Source organism: Pogona vitticeps, chromosome 1, assembly GCF_051106095.1.
Source record: "Pogona vitticeps strain Pit_001003342236 chromosome 1, PviZW2.1, whole genome shotgun sequence".
Lineage (NCBI taxonomy): Eukaryota > Metazoa > Chordata > Lepidosauria > Squamata > Agamidae > Pogona > Pogona vitticeps.
In genome coordinates this window covers 66,246,505-66,258,946 of record NC_135783.1, presented here as the reverse complement: position 1 = coordinate 66,258,946, position 12,442 = coordinate 66,246,505, and the positions used below count along the sequence as shown (strand labels likewise).

General features: G+C 38.5%; 1 long non-coding RNA gene across 4 annotated transcripts in view; it reads left to right on the top strand.

Moving 5' to 3' along the window:
• The window catches only part of LOC140705741 (uncharacterized), a 90,587-nt gene that overhangs the window by 29,720 nt on the left and 48,425 nt on the right, over positions 1-12,442 (top strand). The gene's annotated exons all lie outside the window — the stretch shown is intronic.

The window sequence follows — 12,442 nt, the reverse complement described above, 5'->3', positions numbered from 1 at the left end:
AGAATAAATAGGATTTGAAGCAAAAATAGAAAGAAGACCTAGACATGATTGAGAAGAGAATTAAAGCAGCTTAAATGTGAGATTGTGGATTCAATTCATTCATACTGCATGAAAATATTTCAGCCAATGTGTTTTTGAGGTACCATCCATCTTAAGGGTTGGCAAAATGCAGATTATGAGCTACACGTGATCGCTGTAACTTTTTCGAGGCTCCCAGAGGCCCCTTAGACCATCTAGGACAAACAAAATTTTAAAAAAAAAATTATTTTTTACCAAAATAAGGCACTAATTACAGTGGTTTTACACTCCAGGGCCTTGAGGTTTCCCCAAAGATTCTACCACCATATCAAATCTCACAAAAACAAACCACTTGTTCCTCTGACAAAATAATGTTCATTTTTTTTAGCAATTCCAGAATCAGTACAGAATATGGATGGTGGTGCTTCTGGTAGCTTGAATTTTATCTCTAAATGCTGAAATCTTCCCCACCTGACATATCTGAAGTGAGTGAAAAACATACATTCTTAATACTGTATGTGGTATATATTCAAATGTAGCTTTGTTACTATTTTCCATTCCTGACTAAAGCAATTAAGACTTCAGCATGATTTCCATCCCAAAAGTCAAATGACTGGGCTGTTTGCGCCTTCAGACATCAGCTCAAAACCAATCCCTTCCATGAAGCTTTTATTTAATCCCTTCAATTACTTTCATTTCCAATGAGCAAATGTACCCAGTCTTAACTAGGCTAAAAACCCATTAGATTCTGTTGTCTTGTACAATTGCAATATTCTAATCACCCAATCTCTACATACATGTTTACATATTATACAAATTATTTTTGGTTATATATAAAAAAACTCACAATGTTCACCTGCAGGGTTTCCCAGGGGACCTCATACTCATGTTTCTTGGCAGAATTCTTTATTTATTTATTTATTTATTTATTTATTTATTTATTTATTTATTTATTTACTTACTTACTTACTTACTTACTTACTTACTTACTTACTTACTTACTTATTTATTTATTTATTTATTTATTTATTTATTTATTTATTTATTTATTTATTTATTTGCCGCCCATCTAGACATAGTCTACTCTGGGCGGCTCACTTCATCTGAGAAACTGATATCTGCTTTCAGAAATGGAGCTGAGTGCGTTTTTGTCTCTGAACATATGCGGAAGGTTTTTCTCCTTTGACATAAAAAAACTTCCATTTAATTTTTTTTTTTTTACCAAACAGTGTAATCTGTATGTATCTACTCAGAAATAAACACCATTGAGTTCCAAGGGGCCATACTCCTGTCTAAGTAAATATAGGAAGAATTGTGGGATGGAAGAAAACATGATTGTGAAAGAAGAATGGAACACTCTCCTCCACACAAACACTAACCTCCTGTTCCCAGCATAATGCAGTTGCAAAATATAATGCCAAAAAAGTGTGCCATCCAGCCAAGAAAGAGAAAACAGGAAGTACATAGCAGGCAATGGGAATTCATGGTGTTCTTCTCTGTGTATCTGTACATATATTTGGAAACAGGCAAGAATCATATAACAGCTGGACTACACAGTAGCAGGACCTATGTTGTGCCAGGAGAGGAAAGACCAAAGGTTTTCCATTGCCTCACCTGCAAGCATTTGGACCAAATCATAAGGATTCCTGCTCTTGTGAAGACCTCTTACTTTTGAGGATCTTTTCACTCCAGAGGGTCATGGCGTCTCCCACCTAGTGGTTTAGCCACTCCATGCCAAAAATCCTGTTCTACAAATTACACCATATATAGCTGAATTTGTCACCACTCAGCAATGGTGATTTTTCCAGTCCCTCTCCACAGGTCCCGAGGCTCCCAAAGGCTTTTGAAGATGAAAAGGATTCCATGGGAGCCTTAGGGGGATGAGAATAAGAAATCTTTTATTTCTGAAAAAGTGCCATGGCTGATGACACAATGTAACATACAGAACAGAATTTCAGGCAGTGTCATCTAGTTATTTGGATGGTACCATAAATCAAGATGGAAATTAATTAATTAAAATTAATTAATCTGTTTTCAAAACAAAATGATCCTGAAATATACACCCTCAATGTCCACTAGTATCGGTGCCAAATTTCAAGTAATCTATATAACAGTTTTGGAGCGATTACAGAAATAGGCAGATGGACTGACATGCCCATGCATGCACGTATGCACAAACACACACAGAGTTTTATTAAAGATATATGTGGGTCTTATTGGTTGTGTTTATTTAACTCCTGGTTTAATCATACCTGGTTTACAATGTAACACACATTATCCTCTTCTGTAATGCCAGTGTAGTGGAAATTATAATAATACCCTGTTTCCCCAAAGACCTAATCTGAAAATAAGTCCTAGTATGATTTTTCAGGATGCTCGTAATATAAGCCCTACCCAAATAATAATCCCCAGTTAAATGAAAAAAAAAAACCTCCACCATTGTGTAGCAATCAGAAGAAGATGGCATGACTGTATTTGAATAAATGTAGATTCTTGTACATGAAAGAAATAAAACATCCCCTGAAAATAAGCCCTAGTGCATTTTAGAGCAAAAATTAATATAAGACCCTGCCTTATTTAGGGAGGAAACACTGCATACTAATCGTAGAACTGTGGAGCTGGAAGGGACCCTATGGTCATTGAATCCAGCCCCTGTCAAGGAGACACAGTGGAGAAACAAACTCCCAACCTCTGTCTTCACAGCTAGGAACCTAAGCCACAGAGTTATCCAGCAGCAGATTGTCGCTAATTAAAGAGTACCTGCTTTGTTTCCTCATTGCTTCAATGTTGTCTCATTCTGCCAAGTTGCATGCAACCCAGAACTGATGCAGTGACTCTTTACTTAGTGGCAATCTGCCTCTGGTGGCGATATCATTTCTGCTACATAGGCACAAACTCTGGGAAAGGATTTTGACCATTCTCCTCTGGAAATGGTTTGGATGGCACACAGAACTGGGCATGTTTATCTGGAGAAACTCTGCTTGAAGTTGTAATCAAATTTGCAGCTACACTGCACTGCTTGCTTTAGGAAAATATTTAGGAGTCAATTTGCAAGTAAAATATTTTATTATACCAATATTAGGAACTGTTTTTGCTACTAGTAAAATTCTTGCATTATTTCAGAGACCACTCTTGGGTTATAAAATTAACCATGTAAATTGTAAATCAAGTGAGAGAAGAAACCACAGTGGGTGGCAGAAACGTTTGAAGCATACTGATTTTAATAATGCTATATGTTCCTGCTTAAATTTTAATTTGTTTAAGCACCACATTTATTCTAATTGAAGGCAGTTGCTTGCTTGCAACATGCAATGATATGAATCTTACCCCCATACAATGTTATGAATCTTTTCCACATAATACAGTAACATTATTTCAGTTGATTCCACTGCTACATACTTCACTTATTCAGACTACATGGTAGCATTGATTATATTTTAGAATGCTTTGAAGAAGAAACAAAAAACTAAATTCAGTCATCCCTTCTCCCAGAATGGATCAATCAACATTATTACTTACAAGGGATGTATAGGATGGTTCACCATATTAGGTAACCAGATGCTGACATACAGAAACATTGAAACAGCACTGTGTGGGTATTACTATACATCTGCACACATCACATTCTCAAATTGGGGAAAGTCAACATTTCTGAGGAAAAGTGATCAAATGGAGGATCAAGCCTGTATAATCAGGTGATGCCTTTCTGCAGAGTGCAGTATCTGAAATGAATGAATGCAAACACTGTAGCCTTCCTTATTGAATTAGCTTTATAATTCAAGGTTTTTTAAAAAAATCTAAAACAACAGATAATAAGGACAACTAAGAAGGGAATAGTGATCATCTTTATATCAAGATAATAGTACTCTTTAAAAGTTTAAAAGAGGGATGATAAGGAAATGAGGTTATAATCAATGGGGAGAAGGAAAGCAAGAAAAAGCTTTTGGGTGGGGTGGGTGAAAGAGTTTTTCCCTCCAGAAATCCATGTACTCATTTTATTCTTTCCAAATGTGATGACCAGGAGTAAAATAATGGATGAGACTTTTTTTCTGGTAAGGCTTTACTCTTGTCACTACAGTTCAACCTAAGTGGCAATTTAGCATCAACTTGACTATGAAAAGTTTTACTTCTTCTAGTGTAAATGTCATTGAATTAGATTTTTGGACTCACTAACTGTTAACTAAACCATTCATCCTTTCTTATTATCTGTTTTCATCTCTGCCAAGATCACCCTGTGAGCTTCATGGTGCACACAACTTTGTCTCATTGTGCACAAGCTGTGTATACTTGGAAATTTAAAAAAAGAAGTTTTCAATCAGTAGCAATATGCAACTGCCATATTGAGAAACTGATATTCCTACTGAGCCGGCAGAGGTAGTAACCAATAGGATTTTAGTTACTAACCATTCCATCATACCTGTCTATCTCTTTCTTTCCCTGTGTCACTCTAAGACTTGTTCTGGATTGCATCTGGAATTTGGATGTCAGTTTATCACTTGGATTTGTTTCTGCTGAGGAGGATGCTTTGCAAAGTTGGAAATGTAGCTTGGATGGTAGCTGTAAGAGCATCAAATCCTGATCATTAGATGTCTCAGGAGAAAGGGTTTTAATTATCTTAATGAAAGCAACCTCATATACAGCACTTCTAGACATAATAAATTATCCCCCCCAACATATTGTTTATAAAATAAATGCTGTTGTCCACTTTTACATGTCCCACACTGAATAAAGAGTGAAGCTTTTTCTGAGCTTGTAGGAGGAGTAATCCAGGACCTCTTTGTCCATGTGCAAGCCTTATTAAAAATAACAGACATGACTTTCAGCTTGTGCTAGAATAGATCCTCTGCAGGAGGAGGGTTTTGCTCTGCATGTGGCGCCAGAGGATTCTGTCTCAAGTGTTTGGGTTTGTCCCAGTAGGGCAATATACATTCTGATTAGCTATTCTCTGCCAAGGAATGTCCACAGACAATTGCTGCATCCTTTGTAATGGAGGCAATCTGGTTTAAATGTAGTAAATTAATTAATCAATTATTAGGTTTAAAAGCATATGATTTAATCAAGCAAAACTCTCTTGGAATCAGCTTGGAGCCCTAATAAATAATGTAATTCCCTGGAGTTATCATTTAGCAGTACAGAAGAACATAATCTAATCAGGCAAAGAGAGATTTGCAGATCTTAGACTAAAATCATACTGTGTGGTCTCTATGTGTCTTTTTCTGGATCAGAACCACTCTTCGGTTGTTCTTTATATGGATTGAGAGAGTCTTTCTGGAGTCTAGGCATAATTGACTAGATTGAGCTGAAGCACTTGCAACAAAACCGTAAATGATCAAAGCATAACTCATCTGCCTGTCAACCACTGTCACCCAGAATTATATGATATAAAAACAAAAAAATGTAGGTAAACTGGTGAAAGATGTGAAAACTTACTTTTTTGGTTATAGTTCCCAGAATACTCCATCTAGCATTCAGTGGCCATTAAGCTATGGAATTCTGGAAGTTTTAGTCCAAATAAGAAAAGAAAAGAAACTTCTTTTATCTTTATATTGGAGGAAGGCACATTCAAATGAGCTCAGAGTTCAGGGTTTATTCATAACATTAATGTACTGGGGAAAAAACTACCAGACCTCAGGCTTTTAAGGAGCATTTCCTTAAAAACAGTATTAGCCTAGACATATTAGAAGAACCTATGACTAATGCCTGGCTTCTTTTAAATCTTCTTTATTGAACTACAGTTAAAACATAATCTAAAGCTTCACACTGATACAGCCAGTTATTAAAAGACATAAGTCAAGATATCTAGGGTGGAAATCAGAGTCAATGACCTCAATCCCCTTTCATAGATTATGGGATTATTCATGCGCTTACAGGATAGACATCTGTCAATAACTACTATGCCTGAACATCAATGGCTTTGTCACTGCTTGATTGCTTCTTGTTCACCATATAATCCCTCTCTAAAGTGGATCTCCCACATTTTGGCCTAAACAGCAAGCATGTCTCAGAGGGTGGCATGAATTATTCCTCTAGCTCTAGAGAACAATGCTGTCAAAAAAAGAGAGAGAAAGGTGGACAGAATCTATTGTTAATCTTTCATGTAGTCTATCTATGAAAAATACTTTAAAATAAGAACTTGTAACCTCCATGAAATTTCACTCTTTTTTATCAAAACTCATCTTGAAAGTCTGCCCACCTCACTTTCCAAGAATTTAGTGAATGACCCTTCATAGTCTCAGTTTTCAGAATTTTCAGTTTAGGCAGACCCATAGCCTCGCCTAGGGACGCCTGGTGCTTTCCCCAGTGGTTTGCTCCATTCTTTCAGGTTTCATCGGGATGCTTCAGAAATGTCACTTTAAATTCACCCTCTCTTCACTTCTTTTCCACTGCAATGGGAACCCAATGACATTTTAAGGGTATGCTCATTCTCCCTGTTCATTTTTCCTAGTTGTCCCCAAGTTATTTTTTTTTACTTGAAATTCATCCTATGTTCCATCAGGTCCACAACCTTTTATGCCCTACTATTCAAATTCCCCAACACAAGTGTGGGCAAAATATGGCCCTCCGGATGTTCCTATATGGCAGTTCCTTGCATACATGAGTTGTGCAACATCTGGACAGTGGAACTTGGACCACCATTGCCCTATGTGCTTTTATCAGCTACAGTATGAACTGATCAGTGGTTTAGGTCTCTGGCTGTGGGGCCAAAAGTTGGGAGTTCAATTCCCCACTGTGCCTCCTTGAGAGGGGCTGGATATGATGATCCATAGGGTCCCTTCGAGTTCTGCAATTCAAAGGTTATTTTTTATTATAAAGTCTCTTCCCCCCCCCCCCAATTTAATTACGGAGCACAAACATTATTTATTTATTTATTTATTTATTTATTTATTTATTTATTTATTTATTTATTTATTTATTTATTTATTTATTTATTTATTTATAAATAAATAAATAAATAAATAAATAAACTCTTTCAGGTATGTGCTGGGAACAATATTAATGTGCACTTATGTTTGAGGTGTCTGTGGATCTTTATAGCTCTATTTGATTTGCATGCATACTAAAACAAAGTCTTCCAACACGTTGGCTACTTGAGGCTGTTACCATGCTTAGGGGCTTCACTGAATATTGTGTCCAGAAGACACTTCCATGACAAAAGGAGTGAGGTCCAAAGAAATGGGGCAGTACTTTGTTAAGCTTGTGTTTTTAAGTAAACTGGTCTAGGCCACATTTCTTATGCAAATCAAAACTATTACCATTCAGATTGCACATTCTGTGATGTGATTGTTCAGAAATTATGTACAGAATGGGTATAAAGTTTTGCACAAAATTCTATAGATTAAGCTGTAATATACTAAAATAGTGGTACCATTTTAGAAAATGCTCTTAGACAAATGGGGAAACTGGATGGAATAGGTTTATGACTGGATATACTGTATGCAAAAAAGTCAAAGGGTAGGGAAGCAACTGATTTAATTCTCTCCTTCTGCCCATGCTAAACTGTAACAGAGAGAGATTTCAAATGGTATAATGGACTTTGATGTTAGGTAAAGGTAAATGTAAAGGTTCCCCTTGACATTTTTCAGTCCAGTCATGTCTGACTCTAGGGAGCGGTGCTCATCCCATTTTCAAGCCATAGAGCTAGCGCTTGTCCGAAGACAGTTTCCATTGTCACGTGGCCAGCGTGACTAGGGAATACCATTTTACCTTCCCACTGAGGTGGTACCTATTTATCTACTCACATTTGCAAGCTTTCGAACTGCTAGGTTGGCAAGGAGCTGGGACAAAGCGACGGGAGCTCACTCTGTCACATGGATTCGATCTTACGACTGCTGGTCTTCTGACCCTGCAGCACAGGCTTCTGTGGTTTAGCCCACAGTGCCACCATGTCCCTACTCACTTTGATGTTAAAATTGTTTAAAAACAATCCCCATGTGATCATTCATCTGTGCTTTCCACTGCATGTGCATGCACTGAAATGGATTATGAAAACACTATAAGAAACAGATAATTGAGCACTCTTTTTTTGCATAGTAATGGCAGTGGGAATTACCTGAAATTCTTGAGTGGTCAAGTGTTCCATATCTTTTAAAGTTTCCTTTTGGCTTTTGTTTGATACTGAAATTTAGAAAATCACATCCTTGTGTTTCACCATGGAAACAATTATGCTTGAACTTGTGACAAATGGCTACCATTTACTGCTCCTTTCTAAATATGACAGTTCACAGTCATAATTATTCTAGCCCAAACTATATGCAATGCTCAGTTATTTGTAGCTGGCCTACCTGTCTGCTTCCAATGTGAAATGTTACAGATAACATTCTGGGCCAGAAGGAGAAAGTCTTCTTAATTCATTTCTCTCTTTTGGCTTTTTTTTCTCTATTAAAATTCCCACATGGCTGCTTTTTTTCATGACATGGAGGAAGCAAATGGATGAGGAATAAGGAAAACATTGGAAGGGAAAGGGCTAAGACAGTCTTCTCCCCACCCACCCCGTGTGAACCAATCTTCATATTGCAGCATATATGCGGTATTTCATTTGGATAAAGTTGTGTTGTGCAAAAAGTCTGTGTTGCAGTTTTACGCAATATGCAAAACGGACTCCAGTCCTTATATTTGCAAGATAACTTAATATGAATTTGCAGTGGTCATTGTATGAATTAAATTACTTATCTAATTAAAGAAAAAAAAACTAATAGAAACAACTAATATTTAGAAGGAGGCAATAATGCTATTATCAGTGCCTGATTACCATGATTACCTAATTGGGCATGTCTAGATCCTGGAGTTAGGAGGATTATCTGATTGGAAGCTTTTCGGTAGATCCTAGATTTGGGATGCAAGTTAAAGCTGATGAGGCTTAGCTTCAATTCATTAGTGCTGCCTTGGCAATGGACTTTATTTTCTCAGGAGACATTGTGGTACATTGCTCTTCTAGCAAATAAATGAAACATGGAGAGCTCATAGGTGGCGGGGCATATGAGGATGGACTAAAACTTCAACAAGTGCTCACATTTCCTTACAACAAGCTGAAAAGTAGTGCCCGTTGTTACCACTTCTAGTTTCCTCCTTGCTCTGTGCCTGGACAAACCCAGAACTACAAGAAGTATACTATGAAAAAAGTATGAATTTATCAAATCTCCAGGACTGATCATAACAAAGGCTTATTCTGTGAATCCTTAATTCTTAAGGCATGAATGATAGGTTACACATAGGAGTAAAACTGTTTCTCAATTTATTAACAACCTGACTTTCCCAAACAGGATTATAAAGAATGCCCACAAAACACTTCTTTCTGATCAGCAAGCTGTCTCAACTCAACAAGACACCTCAGGAAGAAAATTTCAAGCACCATGAAACTTGTCCACAGATAAGAGTGAGGCAAGCAGAGCCATTTTCAATCCATACAGTGAAAATGGAAAGACTGCCTCAAAGATCTTAATACTTGGTGGGACAAAACAGTCCCTCCAATGTCCTGGACTCAAGGTGTATATGGCTTTGTGGGTAATAACTAGCAGTTTGAATTATGAGCAGAAATGGACTGGCAGAAAGTGACACTATCATAACAAGGACTTCCTGTTCCTCTTGTAATAGGTTCCAGTCTTGCTGAACTTACTTGGACCTGCTGACACCTGCAGAATATTCGTACTTCCCTGTTGACTGAAGGGAAGGTAGTTAAAGTCAGTAATAGAATTTAAGAAAACAAAAGCGTGAACATGAAGGAAGGAAGGAAGGAAGGAAGGAAGGAAGGAAGGAAGGAAGGAAGGAAGGAAGGAAGGAAGGAAGGGCAAAATGTAGTTTTAAGAAGAGGTGCTCTCGTTCCAAACACAATGGTATAGTAAATAGGGTTATGAAGAGAGGGAGGTCATTACTTTAAATATGGTATTTATGGAGCATTCTAAGTATATAGGCCTAGGTAGGTGGGACTCATCAGCCTTGGAAGGCAGCCCATCTAGGAGAAGGAAAACTCTGATTTCAAACCTCAGCTGCCTTGCAGCTATATCCACTGATGGAAAAGGCTTCAGGAGTTAACCTTGAGGCAAAATCCAGAGCCAGAGTCCCGGAGGCAATTTGTGTTGTTCTGGCAACTCCTGCGATGTTACTGGAACCAGTTGTATTAGCTCCTGCCTTTCCATTGGAATAGTTCAGTGATGTGGAGAGGGGGGGATTTGCTACTTGGGTAACAGCCTAGCCTCCATATTATTTTACGCAGGCTTCATGCTCTGGAGAGGAACTCCAGTTTCAGCTGGACAGGGGATAGATTGGATTTGTCTTCAGTGTGGAAGGGATTGTCACTCTCGAATTGGCCTCCTCAGCCACACTAGATGATGTTCCAAGTCCTGCATTCAGAGCATGTTACCATAGTCTCTCGAGACTGAAGGATGCCTAATCTAAGTATATGGGATGGGATTAAGGCTATTAAAATAAGGAGTAACAAAAATACGAAAATAATGAAATTCAGTGGCCTTTTAAAATGTGTTGAACAATTTCTGCTCCTTCTTACTGAGGGAGACTGTGCTGGTGCTCTAGACATGCTCTGACATGTGTGGTTCAACACCACTTTAAGCTTTCTTAGTAATCATTAACAAATCTATCTAAAATTTCTTTTCTGAAGTGTTTGTTCTTCCAAGAAGGAAAACAGTGTTTTCAGACAGGAACATATCAAGGTAAAGAAGATAGGCAGGAAACCAGCTTTGTGAAAGAAGGGGTTCTTCAGAAAAGATTAGAAGGAGATGAGATGTAAGGTGAAGGAGTACAGAAAATAACCCCCCAAAAATGTAAATATAGAAAATGGTTGTTTTTTGGAAACCTAGTGCTGGACAAAAAAGAGCTGGTTAGTCTGTGAATCAGCTAGCATATAGAGGTACAGAAGAAAAACCAGAAAACATGTATGGCTAGAAGTAAAACTGCAACATTGTGAAGGGGAAAGCAAATTGTAATTTGTGATGGGGGAGCACATAGAAAAGAATCAGGCATTCTACAGTACCTTACATTTACTAAAGCATGGGCTTTTTTCAGCTTTCTGATGAAGTGTTGTTGTTTAGTCATTTAGTCATGTCCGACTCATCGTGACCCCATGGACCAGAGCACGCCAGGCCCTCCTATCTTCCACTGCCTCCCGGAGGTCTGTCAGTTTCATGTTGGTTGCTTTGCAGACACTGTCCAGCCATCTCATCCTCTGTCGTCCCCTTCTCCTCTTGCCGTCACACTTTCCTAACATCAAGGTCTTTTCCAAGGAGTCTTCTCTTCTCATGAGATGGCCAAAGTACTGGAGGCTCAGCTTCAGGATCTGTCCTTCCAGTGAGCACTCAGGGTTGATTACCTTTAGAATTGATAGGTTTTTCTCCTTGCAGTCCAGGGGACTCTCAAGAGCCTCCTCCAGCACCACAATTCAAAGGCATCAATTCTTCAGCGGTCTGCTTTCTTTATGGTCCAGCTCTCACCTCCATACATTACAACAGGAAAAACCATAGCTTTGACTATTTGGACTTTTGTTGGCAAGGTGATGTCTCTGCTTTTCAAGATGCTGTCAAGGTTTGTCATCGCTTTCCTCCCCAGAAGCAGGCGCCTTTTAATTTCGTGGCTGCTGTCTCCATCTGCAGAGATCATGGAGCCCAAGAAAGTAAAATCTGTCACTGCCTCCATATCTTCCCCTTCTATTTGCCAGGAGGTGATGGGACCAGTGGCCATTATCTTAGTTTTTTTGATGTTGAGTTTCAGGCCGTTTTTTGCACTCTCCTCTTTCACCCTCATTACAAGGTTCTTTAATTCCTCCTCAGTTTCTGCCAGCAGAGTGGTATCATCTGCATATCTGAGATTGTTGATATTTCTTCCGGCAATCTTAATTCTGGTTTGGGATTCCTCCAGTCCAGCCTTCCGCATGATGTATTCTGCATATAAGTTAAATAAGCCAGGGAACAATATACAGCCTTGTCGTACTCCTTTCCCAGTTTGAACCAATCAGTTGTTCCATATCCAGTTCTAACTGTTGCTTCCTGTCCTACATATAGGTTTCTCAGGAGATAGACAAGGTGGTCAGGCACTCCCATTTCTTTAAGGACTTGCCATAGTTTGCTGTGGTCCACACAGTCAAAGGCTTTTGCATAGTCAATGAAGCAGAAGTAGATATTTTTCTGGAACTCTCTGGCTTTCTCCATAATCCAGCACATGTTAGCAATTTGGTCTCGAGTTCCTCTGCCCCTTCAGAATCCTGCTTGTACTTCTGGGAGTTCTCGGTCCACATACTGTTGAAGCCTACCTTGGAGGATTTTGAGCATAACCTTGCTAGCGTGTGAAATGAGTGCAATTGTACGGTAGTTGGAGCATTCTTTGGCACTGCCTTTCTTGGGGATTGAGATGTAGACTGATCTTTTCCAATCCTCTGGCCATTGTTGCATTTTCCAAACTTGCTGGCATATTGAATGTA